Source organism: Monodon monoceros, unplaced genomic scaffold, assembly GCF_005190385.1.
Source record: "Monodon monoceros isolate NGI ecotype Baffin Bay Population unplaced genomic scaffold, NGI_Narwhal_1 Super_Scaffold_18, whole genome shotgun sequence".
NCBI classification, from domain to species: domain Eukaryota; kingdom Metazoa; phylum Chordata; class Mammalia; order Artiodactyla; family Monodontidae; genus Monodon; species Monodon monoceros.
In genome coordinates, this window is record NW_021703774.1 from 37,908,533 (window position 1) to 37,929,505 (window position 20,973).

General features: G+C 47.3%; 1 protein-coding gene across 2 annotated transcripts in view; it reads right to left on the reverse strand.

Moving 5' to 3' along the window:
* KCNH1 (potassium voltage-gated channel subfamily H member 1) overlaps window positions 1–20,973 on the reverse strand; it is a 408,422-nt gene that overhangs the window by 205,200 nt on the left and 182,249 nt on the right. The window lies entirely within an intron of this gene.

The following is a 20,973-nucleotide window of genomic DNA, read 5'->3' on the forward strand; positions in this document are numbered from 1 at the left end:
CTGCTGACCCTGAGATGGTGAAGAACAGTTTCGTACAGTGCCTGTTGCCCCATGCATGTGTCTTATGTGAGGGGATAATAGTCACTTGGATGATGAGCTACTTGGGGCCAGGACTCCATCTCCTATGACTTGGAATCCCTGACCTCTGAATGTCACTTCTTCTTCTCAAAATGAGAAAATAAGAGGCCTTTCCCTGCCTCTTCTACCCAGCTTCATACACTGTATCATTGCAGCCCAGGCCACCTAGACCCACTTGTCCTACAAACTGGCATTCCTTGTCTGTGAGCTACCCATATTTGCTGGTTGTTTTGTTTAAATGTCTTCTAAGCCCACTAAATGAGGTCTTCCCAAGCAGGCAGGACCCCTGACTCTGCCCCTTCTGGCTGCTTAAGATCCATGGTACATCCAGATGGATAGACGTCCCCATACCCAAATTATACAGAGCCTTCTTCAACACCCACATCAAACACGGCATTGTACATGACTAAATCCCTGCTTCCCGGGTAATGATAATGCCAAACCTCTGAGAAGCTCCCTGCCATTCACGCGGTGTCCTCACAGGCCTGCTCTCATAGCCACAAGAGCTATTTCTTCTGGAAAGTCATTTCTCATTCTCCAAAGTCTTGCAGCCCTTTCTCCAGAGACTTTTTACAGCATTTATCACACCTACTTTGACTGAGAGCTAAATAACTCTCAGTAATAACCACCAGATGATAAGCTCCTTGAGGGTGGCCTCAGAGTGATTCATCACCGCGATCCCCACGGCCTGGCCCAGCCCTGGAACTCAGAACTCCACACATTCATGTGATCAATGAAGAATAAAGGAAAGTACCGTCCACACAGACAGCTCTCCATGCGGGTTTTAAAACCTCACTGATGCTTAAGAGGCTTGGAAACAATGCTGCCAGGTAGAGACAAAATGATACTACAATGCAACTATAGTTCAGAGGAGCACATCGCGGGGCGATTATGCAAGGTTCCTGTGTCACTCACCCCTGCTGATAGCACCGACGGCTCGGTGTACGCACAGGGAAGGCAACAAAGCCCTTGGTGCCAGAGTCTTCTCCCCGTAGCCCGATCCACGGAGAGAAGGGCACCATGTGACTTCCTATGCATTGGGGTAGGACCAACTCCAAGACAAACACCAACGAGGTCCTGGAAAGAAGAAACACAGAGGAAGGCAGAGAGTAGACTGTTTGCAGCCGGAGGGCCAGGGAGCCACACCAGGCCTTCCGGAGCTGCTGTTTCCACCGTCTAGGAGTTCACGGTCAGGCCAGAGGGCGCCTGCTGCAGCATGGACACAGCCGAAGCCAGAGTAACAGATCTAACTGGCCCTTCTCACCGTGGGTTCCTGGGCCTTGAAGTGCTTGCAAAGGCCTGTCACCACAGCTGCTGAGCTTAACAGCGGTGACACACAGGCCCCACTCCATTGCCCCTTCTCTTCACCCTAGAAGAGACAATCCCTTCTATTCCTAGTAACTTCGAGGAAGCCAGTTTGGGGCATCAGGGTTGGAGCGGGGCCTAGTAACTTCGAGGAAGCCAGTTTGGGGCATCAGGGTTGGAGCGGGGCAGGGTGGGAGGGGCAGATGAGGAGTTTTCGAAAAACTGCTTCCCCCGTGCTTCTATCCACGTCAGCAGAAGCCAGCCCTGCGCTGGATGTAGGAGATCAGGAAGGAGGGGTCTTCTTCCCTGAAGCAGTTTCTTCCACAACTAACAAAGGGTCAGGGCCCTGCCTGGTTTCAGAGGCTGGGATCCGGATGCCGCTGGGCAGGCCCCAGGTGAGAGGCTACGACCCCCGAGGGTCTTTGACCTCACAACCAACCACCCCGGCACCGCCTTCAGCTCTGAGCAAAGCACAGGCCCAAAACCTGGCTGAGGAGGGAGCGAGAATCTCTCCTTCACAACCCCGCGAAGCTGCCGGGGAAACACCGAAGGCCCAGACTCATTTAGGAAGAGGAGAATGAGAGAGAGCAGCGAGAAAGAAAGGCAAAAAGCCAGAAGGAAGGAATGCAACACTTGGGGACACAACAGGTTATGAGTGTGGTCATTCCCGCAGGCAGGAGGAGGGGGCCACGGTGGGTGAGGAATACAAGTGTGGATAAGCCTGGACCCCGGGACCTGAGACCTTGCAGCAAAGTCCTAGGGCCCCAAATAAGAAAAGCAAATGGGTAGTGATTTCAGAAGAGCATAGATCTAAGCACTTAGACCTCCCAACCTCAGGCATTTGGAGGACAGAGGCGAGCCTTCCCTTTTCCAACCACTGCCACCTCTCAGCCAGTGCTGAGGGCTGGCCTCCCCAAGGGTGCTGGGCACCTTCCAAGGTGCACATATGGGTGGCCCAGAGGGGTGGGGGGCCCCAGGGAGACTGTGACGAACAGACCCTTTGGAAACATCAACCACGAGCACAGGAACCAGTTTGGGCCTCACCAGGAGGGGCAAGATCCACACGCGGTGAGGGGCTGGGGGGTGAGTCTTAGGATCGGACCGATTGTTCCTTTAGTGAAAGAATCCCGTAAAGACAGAGCATTTCTTCAGTTTTGCCCCAGAGGAGCTCAAGCAAAGGGCACTGCAGGAAAAAGAACAAATAATGATGCTGCTGTGCTGTTGACCACGGTGTCTCTCCACCCCCGGGTGACCCCCGGGCCCTTGCACACGGTGGCGGCGGGGAGGGGGAGGGATGCCGAGAGGGAAGTTTTGGCTTCAGGAGCCGTGCTCACCCATCATCCCTGCCAGCCAGCCGGCTGTTCCCCACTGTTGCTGCCCGGCCGCCCACAGACCCTCCATATGGCTGCAAGTGGCTTTTGGGCATTGTGAAAATGTCGCATCTACCTGCCTGGCTGGGAAGGAAGCCCCACAGCAGGTAGGAGTGCAGAGGCACGCTCTGTCCCCAGCCCCAGGCAGGGACATGGCCAAGAAGTGCCCAGCTCTTTAATATTTTTGGAATCCCTCCATCTCCTTCCTTCCACATTATCACTGCCTTAGCTCACATCACCCACATTTCTCCACTGAAATAATACAAAAACATCCTGTCATTTCTGCCTCTGGTCTTGTGGCCCTCCAATCCATTGTCCGGTGGTAAAATGCCCCAGTGAACATCTCTGGACAGTCCCTCCTGCCCTCAGTCTAAAGTGCAAGTTCTTTAGCACTTAATGCCCTTTAACATTAACCCCTACTTTCTGCTGGAGCTTTGATGCTTACCAGGTGCTCTCTTTCCCACTACATTTCCGCTATGTGAACTCATTTCATTCTCTTCAAATGCTCTCTCTTCTTTGGATGGCCTCCCTGCCCTCCCATCTCTCTTTTTTTTTTTCACCCAGCTGAGTCTAGTTGGCCTTCAGGTCACAGTAAACATCCATTGTTCCTTCGGCCCTAAGACTGGTTTAGGTAATCTCTACCCATGTCTTCCCTTAGAACTCTAATCATAGGACTTCTCGCCTGCATTTCAATGATCCCCCTTCTACTGTCATCTCTTTGCAACTTTATTTATTGTTTTATTTATTCTCAGCCTCTAGCTGCTCAACCTTTTGATTGAGCAATCAAATGAATAAAATATCCTTGTCAATCACAGGCAGTAAATCGGCAACCTCTCCGGGAAGACTCAGGAAGGGCTGATAGCACCACAGGACGATGGCAAGCCTCCGGAAGCACAATTAGGCAAAAGCACTTGTCTTTCCTTGAATAGCTCAGCGATATTCCCACCACCCACTCTAAACACAGACGGTGGCTGCAGTATATATTTCATTACAGCAGCAAATAGCAAAAATTGTCATTGATATGCAGGCTGAGAGTAAAGAAAGGTCTATTTGGTTACCTGGAAATACCTAGGTATTTGTGTCTTTGCACACAGTAGGCATTCAATAGTAGTATAGAAAAAAATGGAATGCCATAACCAAGAGATTAAGGCCCTGTTTACCTCCTGTTTAGAGTAACATACGCAAGTCAACCCTTGAGGTTTTTCCCACTGAAGTTCTCTCTGGAAAGTTCTGAACTAAGTTACAGAGTAAACCTCAAATTTACCCCAAGTATCTGCCTCTCTCAGGAAGGGAGAGATGGGGGTTACTTTCCTGTCTCCAGGTGGTAAATCACAGAGGCACGGAAAAGGAGAACTGCTCCTTGGGGGCAGACATTGAAGTGGGCCCATCACCAACGCTTGTCTCTTCTCATCTCCACCCCTAAGAGGGAGACAGCCAGCCCAGATGCCCAGCCTGAGGACCTTGAGCTGCAGTCAGCATGGAAAGGCCTGTAGCCCTTCAGTAGATCTCTTGTTCTGTGATCACTTTACGTACCTGGAAACATGCACCTATAAGCGCAATTCACGGCCTCTAAGGAACCTGGGAATGTAGCAGGCAGCGGCAAAGCCATGTCAAGTACTTTTCTCACTAATATGCATAATTAAGGTCATTAAGTTATGAATGTGAGAACATTCAACTGGAGGTCATTTAAATAATGAGATAACTGCTTTGCAAAAAGCCTGATTAAAGGGGGAAAGTAGCAGCTGAGTAAGTTCTGCAAAGTGGTGACCTCGCAGAAGCCTCCACGCCGTACAAGACAGCATCCTTCTCAGGCTCTGTCCCCGCTGGTCCCATGACCCTCTCTCCTCAGGCCTCCCCTCTCCCCATCCCCACCATGCAAGGGCTCCATCTTTACTGGACTCAAAGCTGGGGAGGGAGGGTTGATAAACTCAGTGGAAAATATGGAGAAATTTCTCTTTTGGGCACTGTTATTTATCTCAAAGACCAATGGTATGAATAAGTGAATAACGCCTGCCATTTCACAACAAGAGGAGAAGGCTCTGGGGGCAGGGTGCATGGGGGCAGGCCACCTTCTCTCAGTTCATGCGCCTCTGTACCCTTTTTGAAAGTGACCTGGGGTCAGACAACGTTTTGCTCACTAGGCAATACCCACATCTCTACCTGGGTTGGGGACACAGAGGAGGAGGAAGAGGAATAATAACAGTGATTAATAACTCCAGCCCTATTTATTTGGTACTGACTCTGTGTCAAGCCCCCTCTCAGGGATTTCACAGACATTACGTCTACACCTCACAACCACCCTGCCAAGGAGACATTATCATCTCCATTTTTCAGATGAGGAAACTGAAGCTCAGAAGATAACCCTGGGCTTTGGGAACTTCCCAGAGCCACACGGAGAGTGAGCAGCTAAGGCAACGCAAGGAGAAGAGAAGAACATCTCTATTGCCTATTTTCATCAGAGGGTCTCCATCGCTTTGCCCTCCCTCACGACTCCCCACACCTTCAGCCCCTTAGAGAGGCAGAAGCAGGGGCAAAGAGTCAGCACAGAGGGAAGAAAGAGCCACACCCTGAAAGCTGCCTGTACCGCCAGGATCTGGCACAGGGTAGGTCTGAGCACCTGCAGCTGGAGTCTGTGAATCCCAGCTCCTCCACTTCCCAGCTGATTTGAGGCAAACGACTTACCACCTTTCTGTGCCTCTATTTTCATATCTGTAAAATGGGAATGATGATAATAGTCCCATCTCATAGCATTGTGAGGTTTAAATGAGTCCTTAGGAGTTAAGAAACACTGGTCTATAGTAAGCGTTCAGTAAAGCTGAACAGCTCTTAATATCATCGTCAGCAATGTCATTATCCTGACTGTTCCAAACATAGAAAAGCAAGACATCCCGGTACGGAGCTTCCAGACACAGAGCACTGGAGGCTTGTGGTCAATTGTCCTCCCTTATATTGACCATGGTGCAAGTAGCCAACACAGACCCCTCCCCAAAGCAGAGCACTGGTCCTCCTCTACAGTCAATCGGTCTTCAGTTCCTGACATGTCGCCCTGAGGCCAGTGAACTCAGACTACTGCTAATAATAAACAGTTCACACTGAGAGTTTCGAGCAAGAGAGCTCTTTGTGAGGCTCACGACTTTCATCTCAGTGAAAAAAGAACAAGGTGGAACTGGCCCAGCCGCTCCTTGGTCTCAGTGGGGTTCCCAAAGGGGCAGCTGTGGGGTGCCCAGGGGACACCTCGGAACACTTCGATGTAAGCTCTGGTTCTTCCACTCAGTAGCTGTGTCACGGGAGAAAGTCGGTAAGCCACTCCGAGACTCACTTTCTCAACTGTGTTACTACGAGGATTAAGTGGCATGATGTATACAATACACTCTGTTCACTGCAAAGCAGCGTATCAGTGCGGGGAACTAGAATTCCTATTTTCCTTCTCCCTGAATCAAATCCACTAACTCCAGTGTAAGCATTTACTTCCCTCAAATCAAGCCTCACCTGCACACTCCTCTCAATTTCTCTCTGCCTCAGCTGGTTTCAGGGTCCCAGGGGTGCAGCTGGCTAAAGGGGCAATGCGGGCAAGAGAGGCACAGTCAGGTCTGAACTCCTGGAGACAGAAGTCCCTCCCAGGTGCTATTTCCAGCTGGGCCGGCTGTGGAAAGGTCAGCATGTGACCTCATGCTAGTCCCCTCCCTGCCCCAGGCCTCCTGCTCAGCTTCTAAGCCTGGGGATTAGAAACAGCCAAGTCTCCAGGGCCAAGCTGACTGTGAGAAGCGGGTCTGTGATTGAATACGGGGCGGGGCGAGCAGCTCCCAACTTTGGCTGCCAGAGCATCGTGGCAGACCTGGTGCCAGGGGACCCGATGACAAGATGCTGCTGGGTCAGACAGCCCTGTTCAACACCACGTGCCCCCTCCCAGACTCAGGTAACGCTCCGGAGCCTCCCCTGGAGAGCAATGCTGATTGCCGTTCCACCCAGTGACCATCTCGGTTCCAGCTTGCAGCAGTATCCCAGAAAAATTAAGATAGTTTCAGAGCCATTTCCCATGTCTCCTTTTACCAATGGGAAAAAGAGACATTCAGTGGGTGAAATTCACAAAGCAGTGTTTCCAAGTATCCTATCCATAATAAAGTTGTGAATTTATGAGCTGCGTCTTGCTATCAATTCAGCACTTTTGGCACATTCACTCTGATTCTCTGAGAGATTTAGGAAGCTTCCCTGTAAGTTTCAGAAGTAGTCGGAGGAGGGAGTGTCACCAGAGTATGTGCTGCTATTACACAATAGAACGTGAAGGAATAATTAAATGGCTCAGAACACCCTCAAATTGATGACATGTCGATCAAATTCATGGATGACTTGAGGCAAAGGAGGTAATAACCATAATAACTATAATCTACAAATAACAGGTAGATAAAGATCACCATCCTTAAACATGGGAAAAGCGCAAGCAGCAAAAGAAAAACTCAGAAAAACTGGACTTCATGAAATTAAAAACTTTGTGCAAAGGACACCATCAAGAAGATGCAAAGGCAACCCACAGAATGAAAGAAAATATTTGCAAATCATATATCTGACAATCAAATAATCAAAAATAAATCTAAACTTGTAATTTGGTCAAAGCTGCATCCAAGCACACGGGGGCATAAAGGCTGGAATTTACATGCAAGGCTCCAGGAGCCACTCAGATGAGAGCGGTGTGGGGAACTAGCAGTGCTTTCCAGGGTTAAGACCTCCAAGTAGTCAGGGAACAAAGGCCCTCCTATAGCGTCAAGAAGTTGTACCCCAGTGGGGAAGGGTTCACCCTACTGGTAGTCATGGAGTTGGGTCCAAAAAGCCAATTGTAAAAGCAAAGAATGGTAGAAATGTGGTTTCTCCATACACAGATGCTTGCCAAGCACAAGCTTTGTCTAGGAACTTGGGATAAGGTGAGATTCTGCGAGAAAGCAGGAGAGAGAGAGAGAGGACAGCATACACGGTGTCTTCTATCCCAAACTAAGAGCATCCAAGTCGGGGTTTAAGAAAAGAAACCGGAATTAAAAGAAAAAAATTTTTAAAGCAAGACAAATGAAAGTGTTCTATCACTGGCAACATAAATGTGATCCTGTTCTGTCTTGGTGCCAGAGTTTAGCACAGGTGGGAGGAGGGCATTTCACTCGCACTGGAGCAAAACCCAGAGCTCCTGCATGTCACTGCTGGTGACATGGAATGAGTAACGTCTGCGCTTTGGCAGAGAAAAAGATCCACAGCTCAGCAGGGTGGAGGTCGTAACTGGGGAACCATGTCGTAAGTGACAGGAGGGACCAAGGAAGGAAAATGGATACCACGTACCAGGTGGAAGCAGAAGGCGTCTACAGTCACTCCTGAGTGATCATGAGACATCATTCATGCCTCTTAAACCATGAGCTAGGTTCTAATGACCTTGCTGAAAAGGGATAGAAAAAGAAATTGTTGTTTTGTTCCTACTACAGTGACGCTGTCCCATGACTATATCCCCAGATTTGTGCAGCCAAGGAAAATGGGGAGACATACTTGGATAAATGTCAGATCATGGACATGGCCCCAAAAAGCCAACTAGAAAAGCAGAAGATGGTAGAAACATAGTTCACAGTAGAACCTATGGAATAACTTAGGATTTCTAGCTGGTGCCAGTGAATTTTAATTAACAGTATCATGTAGTAGTCAAAAATACAGATTTGAAATAAGAGCAGGCTAAAGAGATGTTGAGATGCGGTGAGGCGTGATGCAAAGTGCTCAAACCTTGGAGGATTGGGGGTTTTGGAGACTTAAGTCCTTTTCTTGCTCTGCCACTAACTAGTTGAGTCACCTCCTCTCTCTGGGCCTCACCTTTTCAGCTGCATGATGACGCTGTTAGAACAGATGGTCTCTAAGACCCCTTCTAGTTCTGATGCTCTTTCAATCTATAAACGTGGTTTCACATGAGGAAAGCAATGGTCCCGCTCAGTTCTGCTCTAGTCAAACTATAGGCAGACAACCGAGTTTGTGTCCTCATAAGAGAGACACAAAAAATCATTCTTTTCTAGATGGAGAAAGTTCTCACAACCACAGAGAAGAAGTTGGTTTTATCTGTCTTGAAGAAGTGAAGCCTCAAAGCAGACATAATAGTTCTCCAATGTTTGAAGCACTGTTGTGTAAAAGAAAAGCTAGATTTCTCCCACAAAGTCCCAGGAGCAAAGAGCCAAGTACAAGGGGTGAAATCCACAGGGAGGGAATTTTAGCTTTATATAAGAGGGAAATTCTCACCCTTGAGCTTATCTGGAAGTGGAATGGCCCCATCCTGGGGGCATTCAAACTTCCGGCAAAAGATTCAAGAATCTAACCGGTAGATGACCTTGATGACACCTGAGGTCCTTCTCAATTCCAAAATTCTGTAAGTACCCATGAGATAACTGGAGATCTGGTTAATTATCACAGAAAAAGGATGGCTGATTATCCATATGTCTTCACCATTTCTAAGTGGTTGGCACACAGGAGGGGGTTAATAAATATTTGTGAAAGTGAGGGAGGGAGGGACGGAGAGAAGCAAAGACCAAAGGCCCAGATCACACATTCCACCGTGTGCTCAGAAATCCGCCTCCCGTCTATGTGTTAAGATGCTGGGTTCCAGCCAAGGCCTCCAGTGTCTGCCTGTGAGCTCAGCTCAGTGTAATTAAACACCTGAGTTTCCCAGGAGGGATGGAATCAAAAAGACTGCCAGAGGAGAACCTGTGGCTTCTGCTTCTTCCCTGCCTTTCCGCTTGCTTTGTGGCAAGGCCAGGCCTGACAGGTAGTCCCGTGGCCCGAGAGCTCCCCTTGCTTTGTGCTGTCTCTGCAGAGCTGCAGTCAGCCTGCTGGTCTCCGTTTAAGCTGTGCATTTGTGCCTTGCTTTGCAGGGACCCTTTAGAGTTTCTGCTGTTTCTCCAATGGGTGCATTCTCTTTCCTTCATCCCTAACCCGGGGAGCTCGGAGAAGGGGGCCTGGCCCTCAGTTCTGCAGTTATGTTTAGGAAGAGGGAACCCCTCCCCTGTTCTAGCTTTGCCACCCCCATTCCAGCCCAGCCCAGCCCTTCTTCCCATCCCTAAGGAGGAACAAAGGGTCACCCTCATGCACAGGGTTAGTGCTACAAGCAGGGCACTGCAGCTCTACAGAACTCACTGGCAGTTTTTCACAGATTTGATTTTCTTTCTCAGCCTCCTGCTCTGATTTTGCTCTTCCTACCAAGACCTCTCTCCTTGCCAAGCTTTCTTGCGGTGACAGTGGGTTTTTATCACCATGTAGCTATGATTCAGAGCCAGACCTCTAGCTGACAAGAACTAAAATTATTCTCTCTCACACACGCACAGAGGACCACAATGGGGAAAAGTGAAAGTGGAAACATTTTTCAAGTTTGCAAAGTCACCATCAGGTGAGGATTTATGGAGTGAGCCCTGACAGCTCCTCGTTTTGCAGCATCCTCACCAGAAGATTTCTGTCTTGATGTCTAGTTCCACCAACAAACCACTGTCAAGCTCTTCCGTATGCAAAGCATTGTGCTACCCTAATTCCATTACCGCCTTTGAACACAACACCTCCTCCTCCTCTAAAACCCCAGCCAATGTCCTTGGCTGAACTGTTAAGCAAAACATGCAGACTAAAGGTGCTGGGAGAATGGCATCACCATCAACCAACCTGCCATCTATGGCTCCAGGCTGAGCACCAGACGGAAACATTCTGAAAGGGAAGACCCTTTACTTTCATTTATGCCAGTGCATCATCCCCATTTTACAAATGAAGAAACGGGCTGAGGAATTAAGTACCTTGCTCACTTTACTATTAAGTTGTGGAACCAAGGATTCGTACCCATGCTTATCTCTTTTGGTCCCATGGACTGTCTCTGTCATAATGATTTCAGAAATTAAAATTATGTTCCTGACCTAATGTCTTTTGCACGTGCGGCTTGACGGCAGTGAAGATTAGCTTTCAGAAACCATCCTCCTTATCTAGTCTCCTCTCTGGTAGCATCAATTCAAAAGGGAGCTGTCCAGGAAAAGGGGGTGGTCTTGGAGACAAGCTGACCAATACCGTGGCTGCGGCACCTTTAGTCTGAGTGATAGAATGCAGAAATCACTGGTGGTATCCTCCAAGTAAAAAGATAAAATCTGCAAGCCAGTGATGTTTTTTCTAAATGACAGACTAAAAGATTGAGATCTGGTGTTCAAATACTTCAGCAGCTTAGCCTTACTGCTACTTGTTGCAATCCCTGTCACTTGGCATGCGATGGACTGTCGGAGGCGGTGACCAAGCACCAGCCTCCTGCAGGAAGGAATCTAAGAGGCTGACAAGCCAGGAGGCACACAGTGGGCACTCAGCCCCTCTCAGATCAGCACGCCTCTCTTTCCACTGTCCTACTTGGCAGGAAGTGCTGCTTTCCCTGCAGCCTTCTGCTCCACGGCCATGGTCATGGGTGGCAGTGCAGACTGGTGGACAGACAATGAGCTTGGGATTAGAAATCTAGGTTTCAATTCTGACTCTACCAGTCATAATAAGGTTGACCCAGGGGAAGATAATTGAACTCTTCGAGCCTCAGTTCCCTCACCTGTAATACTGGAATAATAACACCTGTGACACAGCAGTGTCAGGAGACTTCATGAAGAATATGTATAATGTGTCCTACACATAGCATATGCTCACTAACATCATTATTAGTGCTATGCTTGCCTCTCCACCTGTATGTCACACAAATCCTACCCATTATTCACTGGCTGAGTAAAATCTCCTTAATGCCACTCTTACCACCACTTTATAGAAATGATCACAGTCTCCCAGAAGTCTGAAAGCACAAACTGGCTCCACTTACGCCACGAACATTCACTGCTTCCCAGCTTCACATGGTCTCTCCTGTTCGCATTAGTATTTCCCAAACTAGATCGCAAGCAAATCGAGGAAGGGATGATGTCTTATTTTAACTCCTTTACCGCACTCATTCAATATTTACTGAGCCCACTGTGGACCAGGTAATGGCCCACACAGCCCCCGACCCCAGGCAGCTGAAGTCTGACTGGGGAGATATCTTCAAAAAAAGATGCAATGAGAAAAATCTTGGGAAGGGCCGGGCCCAGAGCTCTTCCCAAATAAATGGGGTCTATACTCCCTGACCCCGCTCCTTGACCCCTGACTGTGTGAGGGGCCCCTGCACATGCTTCCATAACAACCTGTCCTTTCCTTAGTAGAGACCCATCTCACGTCACAGCCATTTCTTATTTACTGATCTGGTCCCCCGCAGCAGACCATAAGCACCATGAGGGCAGGGCTTACAACTCTCTCATTCAATGCTCCATCCTCAGTACTCATGATGCCTGGCGCACGGCGACACTCAAGAAATGTTTGTTAACCAAATAAAGAGGTTCTCAGACTCGACTGACTGAGGTTCTGGGGAATTGGCAGGTAAATCTAATGTATGTCTTCTTAGGGACCATACTTATTCATGTATATTTTAGAAAACATTCCCCTGGTGGGCTTTCCTCCCCTCACCAATTTTACTGTTCTTTTTTTTTTCCCGGTACGCGGGCCTCTCACTGTTGTGGCCTCTCCCGTTGCGGAGCGCAGGCTCAGCGGCCATGGCTCACGGGCCCAGCCGCTACCGCGGCATGTGGGATCTTCCCGGACCGGGGCACGAACCCGTGTCCCCTGCATCGGCAGGCGGACTCTCAACCACTGCGCCACCAGGGAAGCCCTCCCCTCACCAATTTTAAAGAAGGAAAGGAACATGATTTTCTCTGTATGATTTTTGCCCCAGCTGTCTGTAGCTCTCAGCCTAGCATTTGAGAGCCACAATAAAGGCTGGATAAAAAGCAGCTGAAGAGGTGTGAAACTTGATTAGTCAAGTTCCTTGCTGAAAATAGAGGTAAACCACTCTTCATCCACCTTCGCCTCTTCTCATCAAGCTCTGAAGACATCCCACAAAGGAGCCAGGTGCCACAGTCTACTGGCATAACTTGTGATCCATGGCTACCAGCACCAACTGCTACCATGGTGATCTGGAAGTGCAGGGAAAGCACTGAGCTGGGAGTGATGACACGGGCTTGAGCCCAGCTTTGCTTCTAACTAGCTGTGTGACCTTTGGCAAGCTACTCCACAATTTCCTTATCCAAAAAAAACAGACTACTACCTGTCCCATGGAGTATTGAGAAATTCAAAGGAGACAATAGACATAGAAACAAAAGACTTGTCTACAGCAACATCTCCACAGGATAGCTCCCACTTGGATGAAAATTACATTTGAAAAGAGAAAGAGGATTTTGCAAATGACATGGGTATCCAAAAGGTCAGAGACAATACCCCTCATCCAGTTGGCTTCCCACTGTCAGAATTTCCTAACATCTAGGACTGTTGTTGTAAACGCTTCTGCCCACTGCAGTAACCCAGCTACGAACAAGTAATCCAGTGTCTTCCCATAACACACAGTCAGATATTTTTGTCACCATGATTGTCATTTACAATAACAGACAAGGCTTCCGGGGAAAGCACGCCCTCTCTGCAATCCTTCCACAGCCCCCTTCTCTAACTCTTTTCCCTGCCCCCAACAACACACACACTGTAGAGAACACTTTCCCCTACCCCACATTCCAACATAAATCAGCAAGGGAAGCAACAAAGCGAACTCAGGTCAGATAAAACTGGGTTCAAAACCCAGTTCAGCCACCTCTTACACTGCGACCTCAGATAAGTTACTTTGTGTTTCTGAACCTCAGTTTTCTTACCTGCAAAACAGGAATAATACAGCCCATGTATGAGGTTGTTGAGTAGAGTTCCCAGCATGGCATCGGCATATCTTGGTGCTCAGCGCATGACTGTTTCTAGTCCCTTCTCTCCTCCAGGGAGAGGCACTACCACTCCATGTGGTACCATTTCCCACCCAGTGAAAATCCTGCCAGTCAGGATTGGAAAGTGATGCTTCCCGACCACACAAATGACTTTCTCCTCCTTTAAGAGCTTCCCCTAACTTGCTCTGCAGTCAGGCCAATTTTTTTTTTTTTTAAGAGAAGCTTTGTATCTAGGGAACCTCACATCCAGATATACACATTTTAATGGCCTGTACATTAAACACTGCAAGGCACCTGATATGTTATGCAAGTTCAAATCTGTGTAAAGTAGAGCATACCCAAAGGACTAACAAATGACTGAGAAGCATCATACTTTGATGAGTCCTAGAAATGTAGTACAAGAGAGGGAATGGGGGTGTGGGGTGCGGCCAGGGAGAGAACTACCATTGTTTGAACACCCCGTGTGTGAAGCACTGTGCTAGGTACATGGCATCATTTCATTTTTTCAGCCTGCAAATATGATCAGGGAGGGGCTGGCATCTCCATTTTCAGCGGAGGAAACGGCCAAGGTTCAAAGCATTAATCAAGAGTAGAGTTCTAGGCAACTAGAGATGATCATACTAAGTGAAGTGAGTCAGAAAGAGAAAGACAAATCTCATATGCTATCACTTATGTGTGGAATCTCAAATATGACACAAATGAACCTATCTACAAAACAGAGACAAATTCAGACACAGAGAACAGACTTGTGGTTGCTAAGCGGGGAGGGGGGGAGTGAGGGGGATGGACTGGGAGTTTAGGGTTAGTAGACGCAAACTATCACATATAGGGTGGATAAACAACAAGGTCCTAATGTTTAGCCCAGGGAACTATACTGAATATCCTGTGATAAACCATAATGGAAGAGAAAATAGGAAAAGAATGTATATATGTGTATAACTGAGTCACTTTGCTCTACAGCAGAGACTGTTACATTGTAAATCAACTATACTTCAATTTAAAAAAAATTTTTTTTTTTTTTTTTTTTTACAAAGTAGAATTCTAAAGAACTGGCCAGTTCTAAAGCCTGTGCTCTTCCCCACATTCCAGCAGTATGTGTCCAGGTACAAAGGAGAAGTGGAAGGGCAGGGAGACCCACAGGTCCTGCCCTCTGGGAGCCTAGAGTTTCACAGGAGCCAGTCGGAAATACACGTGAGGGCTTCCCTGGTGGCGCAGTGGTTGAGAGTCCGCCTGCCGATACAGGGGACACGGGTTCGTGCCCCGGTCCGGGAGGATCCCACATGCCGTGGAGCGGCTGGGCCCGTGAGCCACGGCCACTGAGCCTGCGCGTCCGGAGCCTGTGCTCCGCAATGGGAGAGGCCACAACAGTGAGAGGCCCACGTACCGCAAAAAAAAAAAAAAAAAGAAATACACTTGAGACAAGAAAGATAACTATGAAGTCATAAGAATATTTACAGAGCAGTGTGACTCTAAGTGCAAGTAAGTAAACCCAAAGCAGGATCTTTCAGCCCTAAAAGTATGGAGACAATGAAGGGCTGAGAACCGGGAGGGAGTAACCAGAGACGGTCTTCTGGAGGAGAGGCGGCAGGGCTACAGAGGACAGAAAGTAGCCTGAGGTTGTGTTAAAGATGGGGAGACCCACCTGAAATGCAGAATGGCAGCCAGAACTTTTTAAAAAATCAGGTTCTAAAGAAAAATAAGCTGATTTGCTGGCTAGGAAAAAAACTCTAAGAATAAATGAGAAATGAATAGTTATTTCTGCCATAGTGTTCTGGACACCGCCCCATATCCCAAAATAAACATAAACCCAAAATGAAATTAAACAGCATTCCCATGCTCCTGAGAAGGGAGCAGCAATCTTTTTTTTTTTCTAAGAACAGGAAGGAAAAAAATTAACGGAGATGAGCAAGAAATAATCGCTATTAACAATAAAATCACAACACCTGAATGTAGATTTTCAACTTTTCAAAGAGCTATCCTACGTCATTATCTCATTTAGTTCTCACTTCAACTAGGTGAGATGGTCAGGAGAGCTTCTTACCCCTAATCCACAGGAAGTGAAAGGGTACAACCTAAAGCAGAGAGCAGATCTAGGACTTAAACCCAAATCTCTCAACTAACAATTCAGGGATGAAGCTCCAACAGGGCCTGCCTGTCATGGAGAGCTAATGTTTGCTGGTATCAACTGAGAGGAGATGAGGAGAGGGAGAAAAGCTGAGGTAGACACACACTGCTGGTCATCCCTCACTAACTGTTCTCCTTGTATATATTACTGTATTCCTACCTGGATACATGACCACCCAGAAGAAGACTACATTTCCCAGCCTCCTTTGCAGCTAGGTGTGTGGCCAGGTTACCAAGCACCAGCCAATGTGATATGAACAAAGGCAATATGCACAACTTCCTAGTCTTGTTCTCAAAAGGAAAGAGTTCAGCCAGCGTTCCCCTTCCCCTTCTTTCTGTTTTCTGGAAAAAGAATATATGGCCAAAGCTGGAACGGCCATATGGGATCCCAATATGGAAGGCATGTATTTAAGACAGCAGAGAAACCTGGTCTCTGAGGACTGCAGAGCAGCCAGACCAGCCCCAAGCTTTTAGGAAACATAAACCCTATTGATGCTACTATTACTGTGTCTCTGTCCAGTAACAGAACCTGTACCCTAACTAATAAAGATGTTTTGCCAGTGTCACTGAATATCACTTCTAAAACTCCAGAACCTTCTCAATTGTTTGGATTCAACAAGACCATACATATTTATTAAGAGTCTGTTATGTGTTTGAAGTCTCCTAAGAGTATCTTTACAGCCTCCAGGGAGATGTGCCCAGTCATTTTGGAAAAAACAGTATATTGGCATAGAATGCGAAAAGGCATATTCAGCAAAGGTGAATGAAAAGAAATAAGAATGGTTAAACAAAATCCTGAAGGAGGCAGGGAGAAGCTTGCAAATAATAATCTAAGCTGAAAGGGGGCCACAAAGCATACTGCATGGGGGTGAGGTGGTAGGGTCAAAGGTGAGGGGTGCAGGTTACTAGTGTCCCTTCCCTCCAAGAAAGGAGGTGATACAAGGAAACCCTAGGGCTGAACCTAGTTACTCTCTTAGAGCTCCCAGCCCCCCACCCCGGGGAGGGAGTAGGGGAACTTGACTGAAGCACAGATCAGGATGAGATCCGGCCCAGCAGAAGAAATAGGAGGGGCTGCTGTGGACTGAATAGGTACTCACAAGGGTCCCTTCAGCACTGACAGTCTGCTCTGGATTTAAGGAGCTGAGATGGGGGAGGAAAAAAAAAATTCAAAGAGACAGGTGTTGTGCAGTGCTGGGGGGTGGAGAGTGTCTGCCATTATCAGAGAGAAAGGAAACAAATGTGGCTTAATTATAATGACAGGATGACAGCAATGACATTATGAGGAGAGAACAGGAAAAGCACAAAGACCATATTAAGAAAATGGGAACTGTCACTTCACCATCAAATTCTCCCTGGAGAGTATCCCCCAGACAGGGTCATGTCCCTAACCTGAGAAGGATACCCCCAGATAAAGGGACTCTCCCCCACCCCCAGCAATCCCTCCCTCTTGGAGGAGGTCCCTCAAAGGCCCCGGCAAGGCTCAGGCCACAGGGGAGGCTCCACCTCCAGGCCTTAGTCACTGGCTGGTGGGCAGCAGGGCCACCATCTCTGTCATACTCACAGCACCGACCACCACTAGACCACTGACTCCTGGCAGTGACACCCACAGGTCCAGTCTCTGACCCTCAGAGTCCATCAAGGGAAGCACTCAGTATGTGCCTGCTGAGTGGGGGCATCCTCTCCCAGGTGACACACTGAGGGCCAGAGTGGCCCTGTGTTTCTCTCAGCATCACCAACACACAGGCGGACCAGATGTGCAAAAGAGGGAATCTACCCATCACACCTCAGGGTGAGCCCTTGCTGGAGATCACCAAAGACCCACGTGAGGACAGCAGGAGGGTCAGGGCAGGGCTGGCTTGCCCCCGACCCAGGTCAAGACCCCAGAGTGGAAGTCAGACATACAACCAGGCATTTGGAGACACCATAGATCATCTACACCCAGAGATGATCACAAATGCTCATTTTAGCCAAGTCTTCACCATTTCCTATTGCATTTTCTTTTTTAAAATCAGAAATGAGAAAGGTGGGCAAGCTTGAAAATATTTAGTTTTCCAGCTTCCTGGCCTCCTCTGGGGAAATAGCCAAGTTATAATAAGATATTCAGTAACAGAGCACAGAGAGGAGAAGCAACAGAGGCTTCTGGATAATCTATAATATGGTTAATACAGGGCAACAGAATAGTCAAGAAATACTATTACTAATGCATGGAAAATTCGATGCAAAGAGGAGAAAATCACAAAGTTACCAGTACTTCAAAGTCCATTGGCTTTGTGTCTCTCTACTCTCCTTGAGGAATGCTGGCCTGACTGCTGGAGGGATGGGGAGGGAGAGGCACTGACCCCTTGGCGTAAATGCAGGCTGCGGTCAGTGCTCTCTGTTGCCCGAGATCCTACTTCTGGGGTTATCCAATCCCGGGAACCATGCAGTAAGGATGCAAGCGTGCACATGTGCATACAGGCAAAGTAAGATAAAAGAGAACCCCATAAGTCTAATAAGACATCAGCAGCTGTCCTGAACAAAGGTTCGGAATGTGAGTTTACAAGGATAATTACCACCACATTACACAGAATGCAATAACTCTGTTGTTAGCACCAGAATTTGTCCGATGTCACGGGAAAAGGGGAAGAGCTGTAACTGTAAGTGACAGGTGGCTGAAAAAACGGTTGGTTTCTGAAGCACCTGGTCCCCGGAGTCTGTACCGTAATCTTGTTCTTAAAACAACAATAGGCAAGAGTACAAACACTTTCCACTGCAGAAACTGCCAGTTTGTTCAAATTTATGGAGAGAATTTTCAAAGTGTGAGTGTGCCAGTGTTCCCAGCCCACGCCACCACAGGTGGGCACCGTGGGGAGAGCAGGGCTTGTGATTCAGGGAGTTCTGAACACAAATCCTGTCTGCCCTGCTTACCAGCCCCGTATTCTGGGGAAAGCAGTTAACTTCTCTGAGCTTCCATTTCCTTGTAAGATGGACTTAATAATCTCTAAAGGCGTAGAGTTGCTGCGAACAGTAGCTGTACGTAGAGTACTTATCACGGCACCTGGCAAAGAGCAAGGGATCAGGGAATGGGGTGACTATTAAGCTGACTTGCCTACCTAAATATCGTACTTCACTGCATAATGCAGAGGTGACCGCCTGCGTATTACACTTTTTTAAAAAAAGAAATGGAAACATCACAAAGCTCTGAGAAGGTGGGGAGAGAAAAGAGGTGATGATTATTGTTTGGGTTTTCCTTAGAGACTACAGCCAGGAAATTACGCTCTCCAGAGGGGAATGGTTTTGGAAAAACAGCTTATCCTCATATGCCACCAGAGCTGTTTTCTTTCTTTTCTTTTCTTCCAGGTAAAAAGCTGCAAGGAAGTCTCCTCATATTTGAAAGCCTTTGGGGAGCTCATGAAATGGAGCCCATTTCCTAACTGACCACCCATAGCAAATTTTCTGTAGTGCAGTATTTCGACTGACGGGGCGTCTCATCTTGCCCTCTAAGAGACAGAAATTGTGCACGGTGCATCTGGTTGTTTACTGCTGCCCCAAGGCTCACAAAATGCTGCAAGCACAGCCTAGAAAACTGGAGATGTTAAGGCTGAAATAGTTCTAGAAAAGCAAAGGTCTTAAATCCTTTTACATGACATGAGAAAGCACCTCAGGTTCTAATTAAGCTAAAGCAATTAGCCACCCACAGATACTTAACGCTGCTTCCCATGGTCAGGCAATCATCTCTATTAAAACCCATTTTAAAGAAAGGAGCAGACCCAAAAGCTCCACCGGCACACACTTCCCACAAATCAATTATGCCTTAGACACACTGAGTAAACACTCAGAGGCAAGCTCCGGGCCTGGAAGAGGGGGCTTTTAGGAAAAGATGGCATCAGACCTGACGAGGTAATTGCACAAAAGGAGGCGGCAAGCAGAAAATGGGACACTTGGTGGTAACAAAATCCACTTGCAGAGGGGGACACTGGGTCGCAGATGGGTTGGACAAAGCAAGACCAACTGAAGCCTCAGTTTCCCTGGCCTTAGAATTCCCTGGTTGGCGTAACAAGGCATCAACACCACCCTGAAGGAGCACATCAAGCAGAAGGGTTTCTGCCTGCGTGTGACCAGACTACCGTCCAAACTGATGCTGCACAGGGCTGTCCTCTCCCACGTCACGATGTGGCATGGAAGCACCAGCAGGGTGCATCTGGCAGGTTCACAGTGAGTCAGTCCACTCAAGTTCATGTGCTTTCCCCAGTCCAGTTAGGTCTAGTCAGTACTCCCTAAGTCTCCCTTTAGTGAGGGGAGTTCATTGTTGTTTCCAGCCCAAGGCTGTTTCCAGACTTGGCAACAGCAACAGCGACACAATGGTCAATGGTTAAGTGTTTTAAAATTAAGTACAGCCATCCCTCTGTCCACAGGGAATTGGTTCCAGGACGAATAGGTTTGCAGATACCAAAACCCATGGATATTTAAGTCCCTTATATAAAATGGCATAGTGTTTGCATATAACCTATACACATCGTCCCATATACTTTAAATGATCTCTAGATTACTTTTAATACCTAATGCAATGTAAATGCTATGTAAATAGTTGTAAATACAATGTAAATGCTATGCAAACAGTTGCCGGCATGCCACAAATTCAAGTTTTTGGAACTTTCTGGAATTTTCTTTTTAATATTTTCAATCCCTGGTTGGTTACATCTGGGGATGCAGAATCCATGCATACAGAGGACCAACTGTACCTCCCTCAAGAACTAGGGTTGTTTGTTTTTCAGTCAAGTTAATCCAAAAACCCATTACTTCTCAACTGAACAAGAGACTTTTTCTTTCCTGTAGATTTTTTTTTTCTTTTGGATTTAGAAAATTTCTCAATCATCAAGCAGACACCAAAAATGCTGATCTAGATAAGCACTGTCCAACAGAAATAAGGTTTAAAATTTTCCTAGGAGCCACATTAAAAAAAGCAAAAAGGTATATGAAACTATTGTGTTAGAATATTTTATTTAACCCACTCTAACAAATATATTACTGTATAATCAATACAAAAGATTATTAGTGAGATATTTCAGATTTTGTTTTCATACTTTCTTCTTCTAGTACCATATTGGACGGTGCAGATCTAGAGCTATCTTTAAATTGACATGGGAAGGCTTCCACAATTCACTGCTCTATGAACAAGGAGCTTACCAAGATGTATAGCATGATCTCATTTTAACTACAAAAATCTGTTTCTGTGTGTTCAGATATGGATAGACAATAATCTGTAACACCAAAAGGTAGTAGCAGTTATCTCTAAGAAGTAGAATTATGTATGGTTGGTCATTATT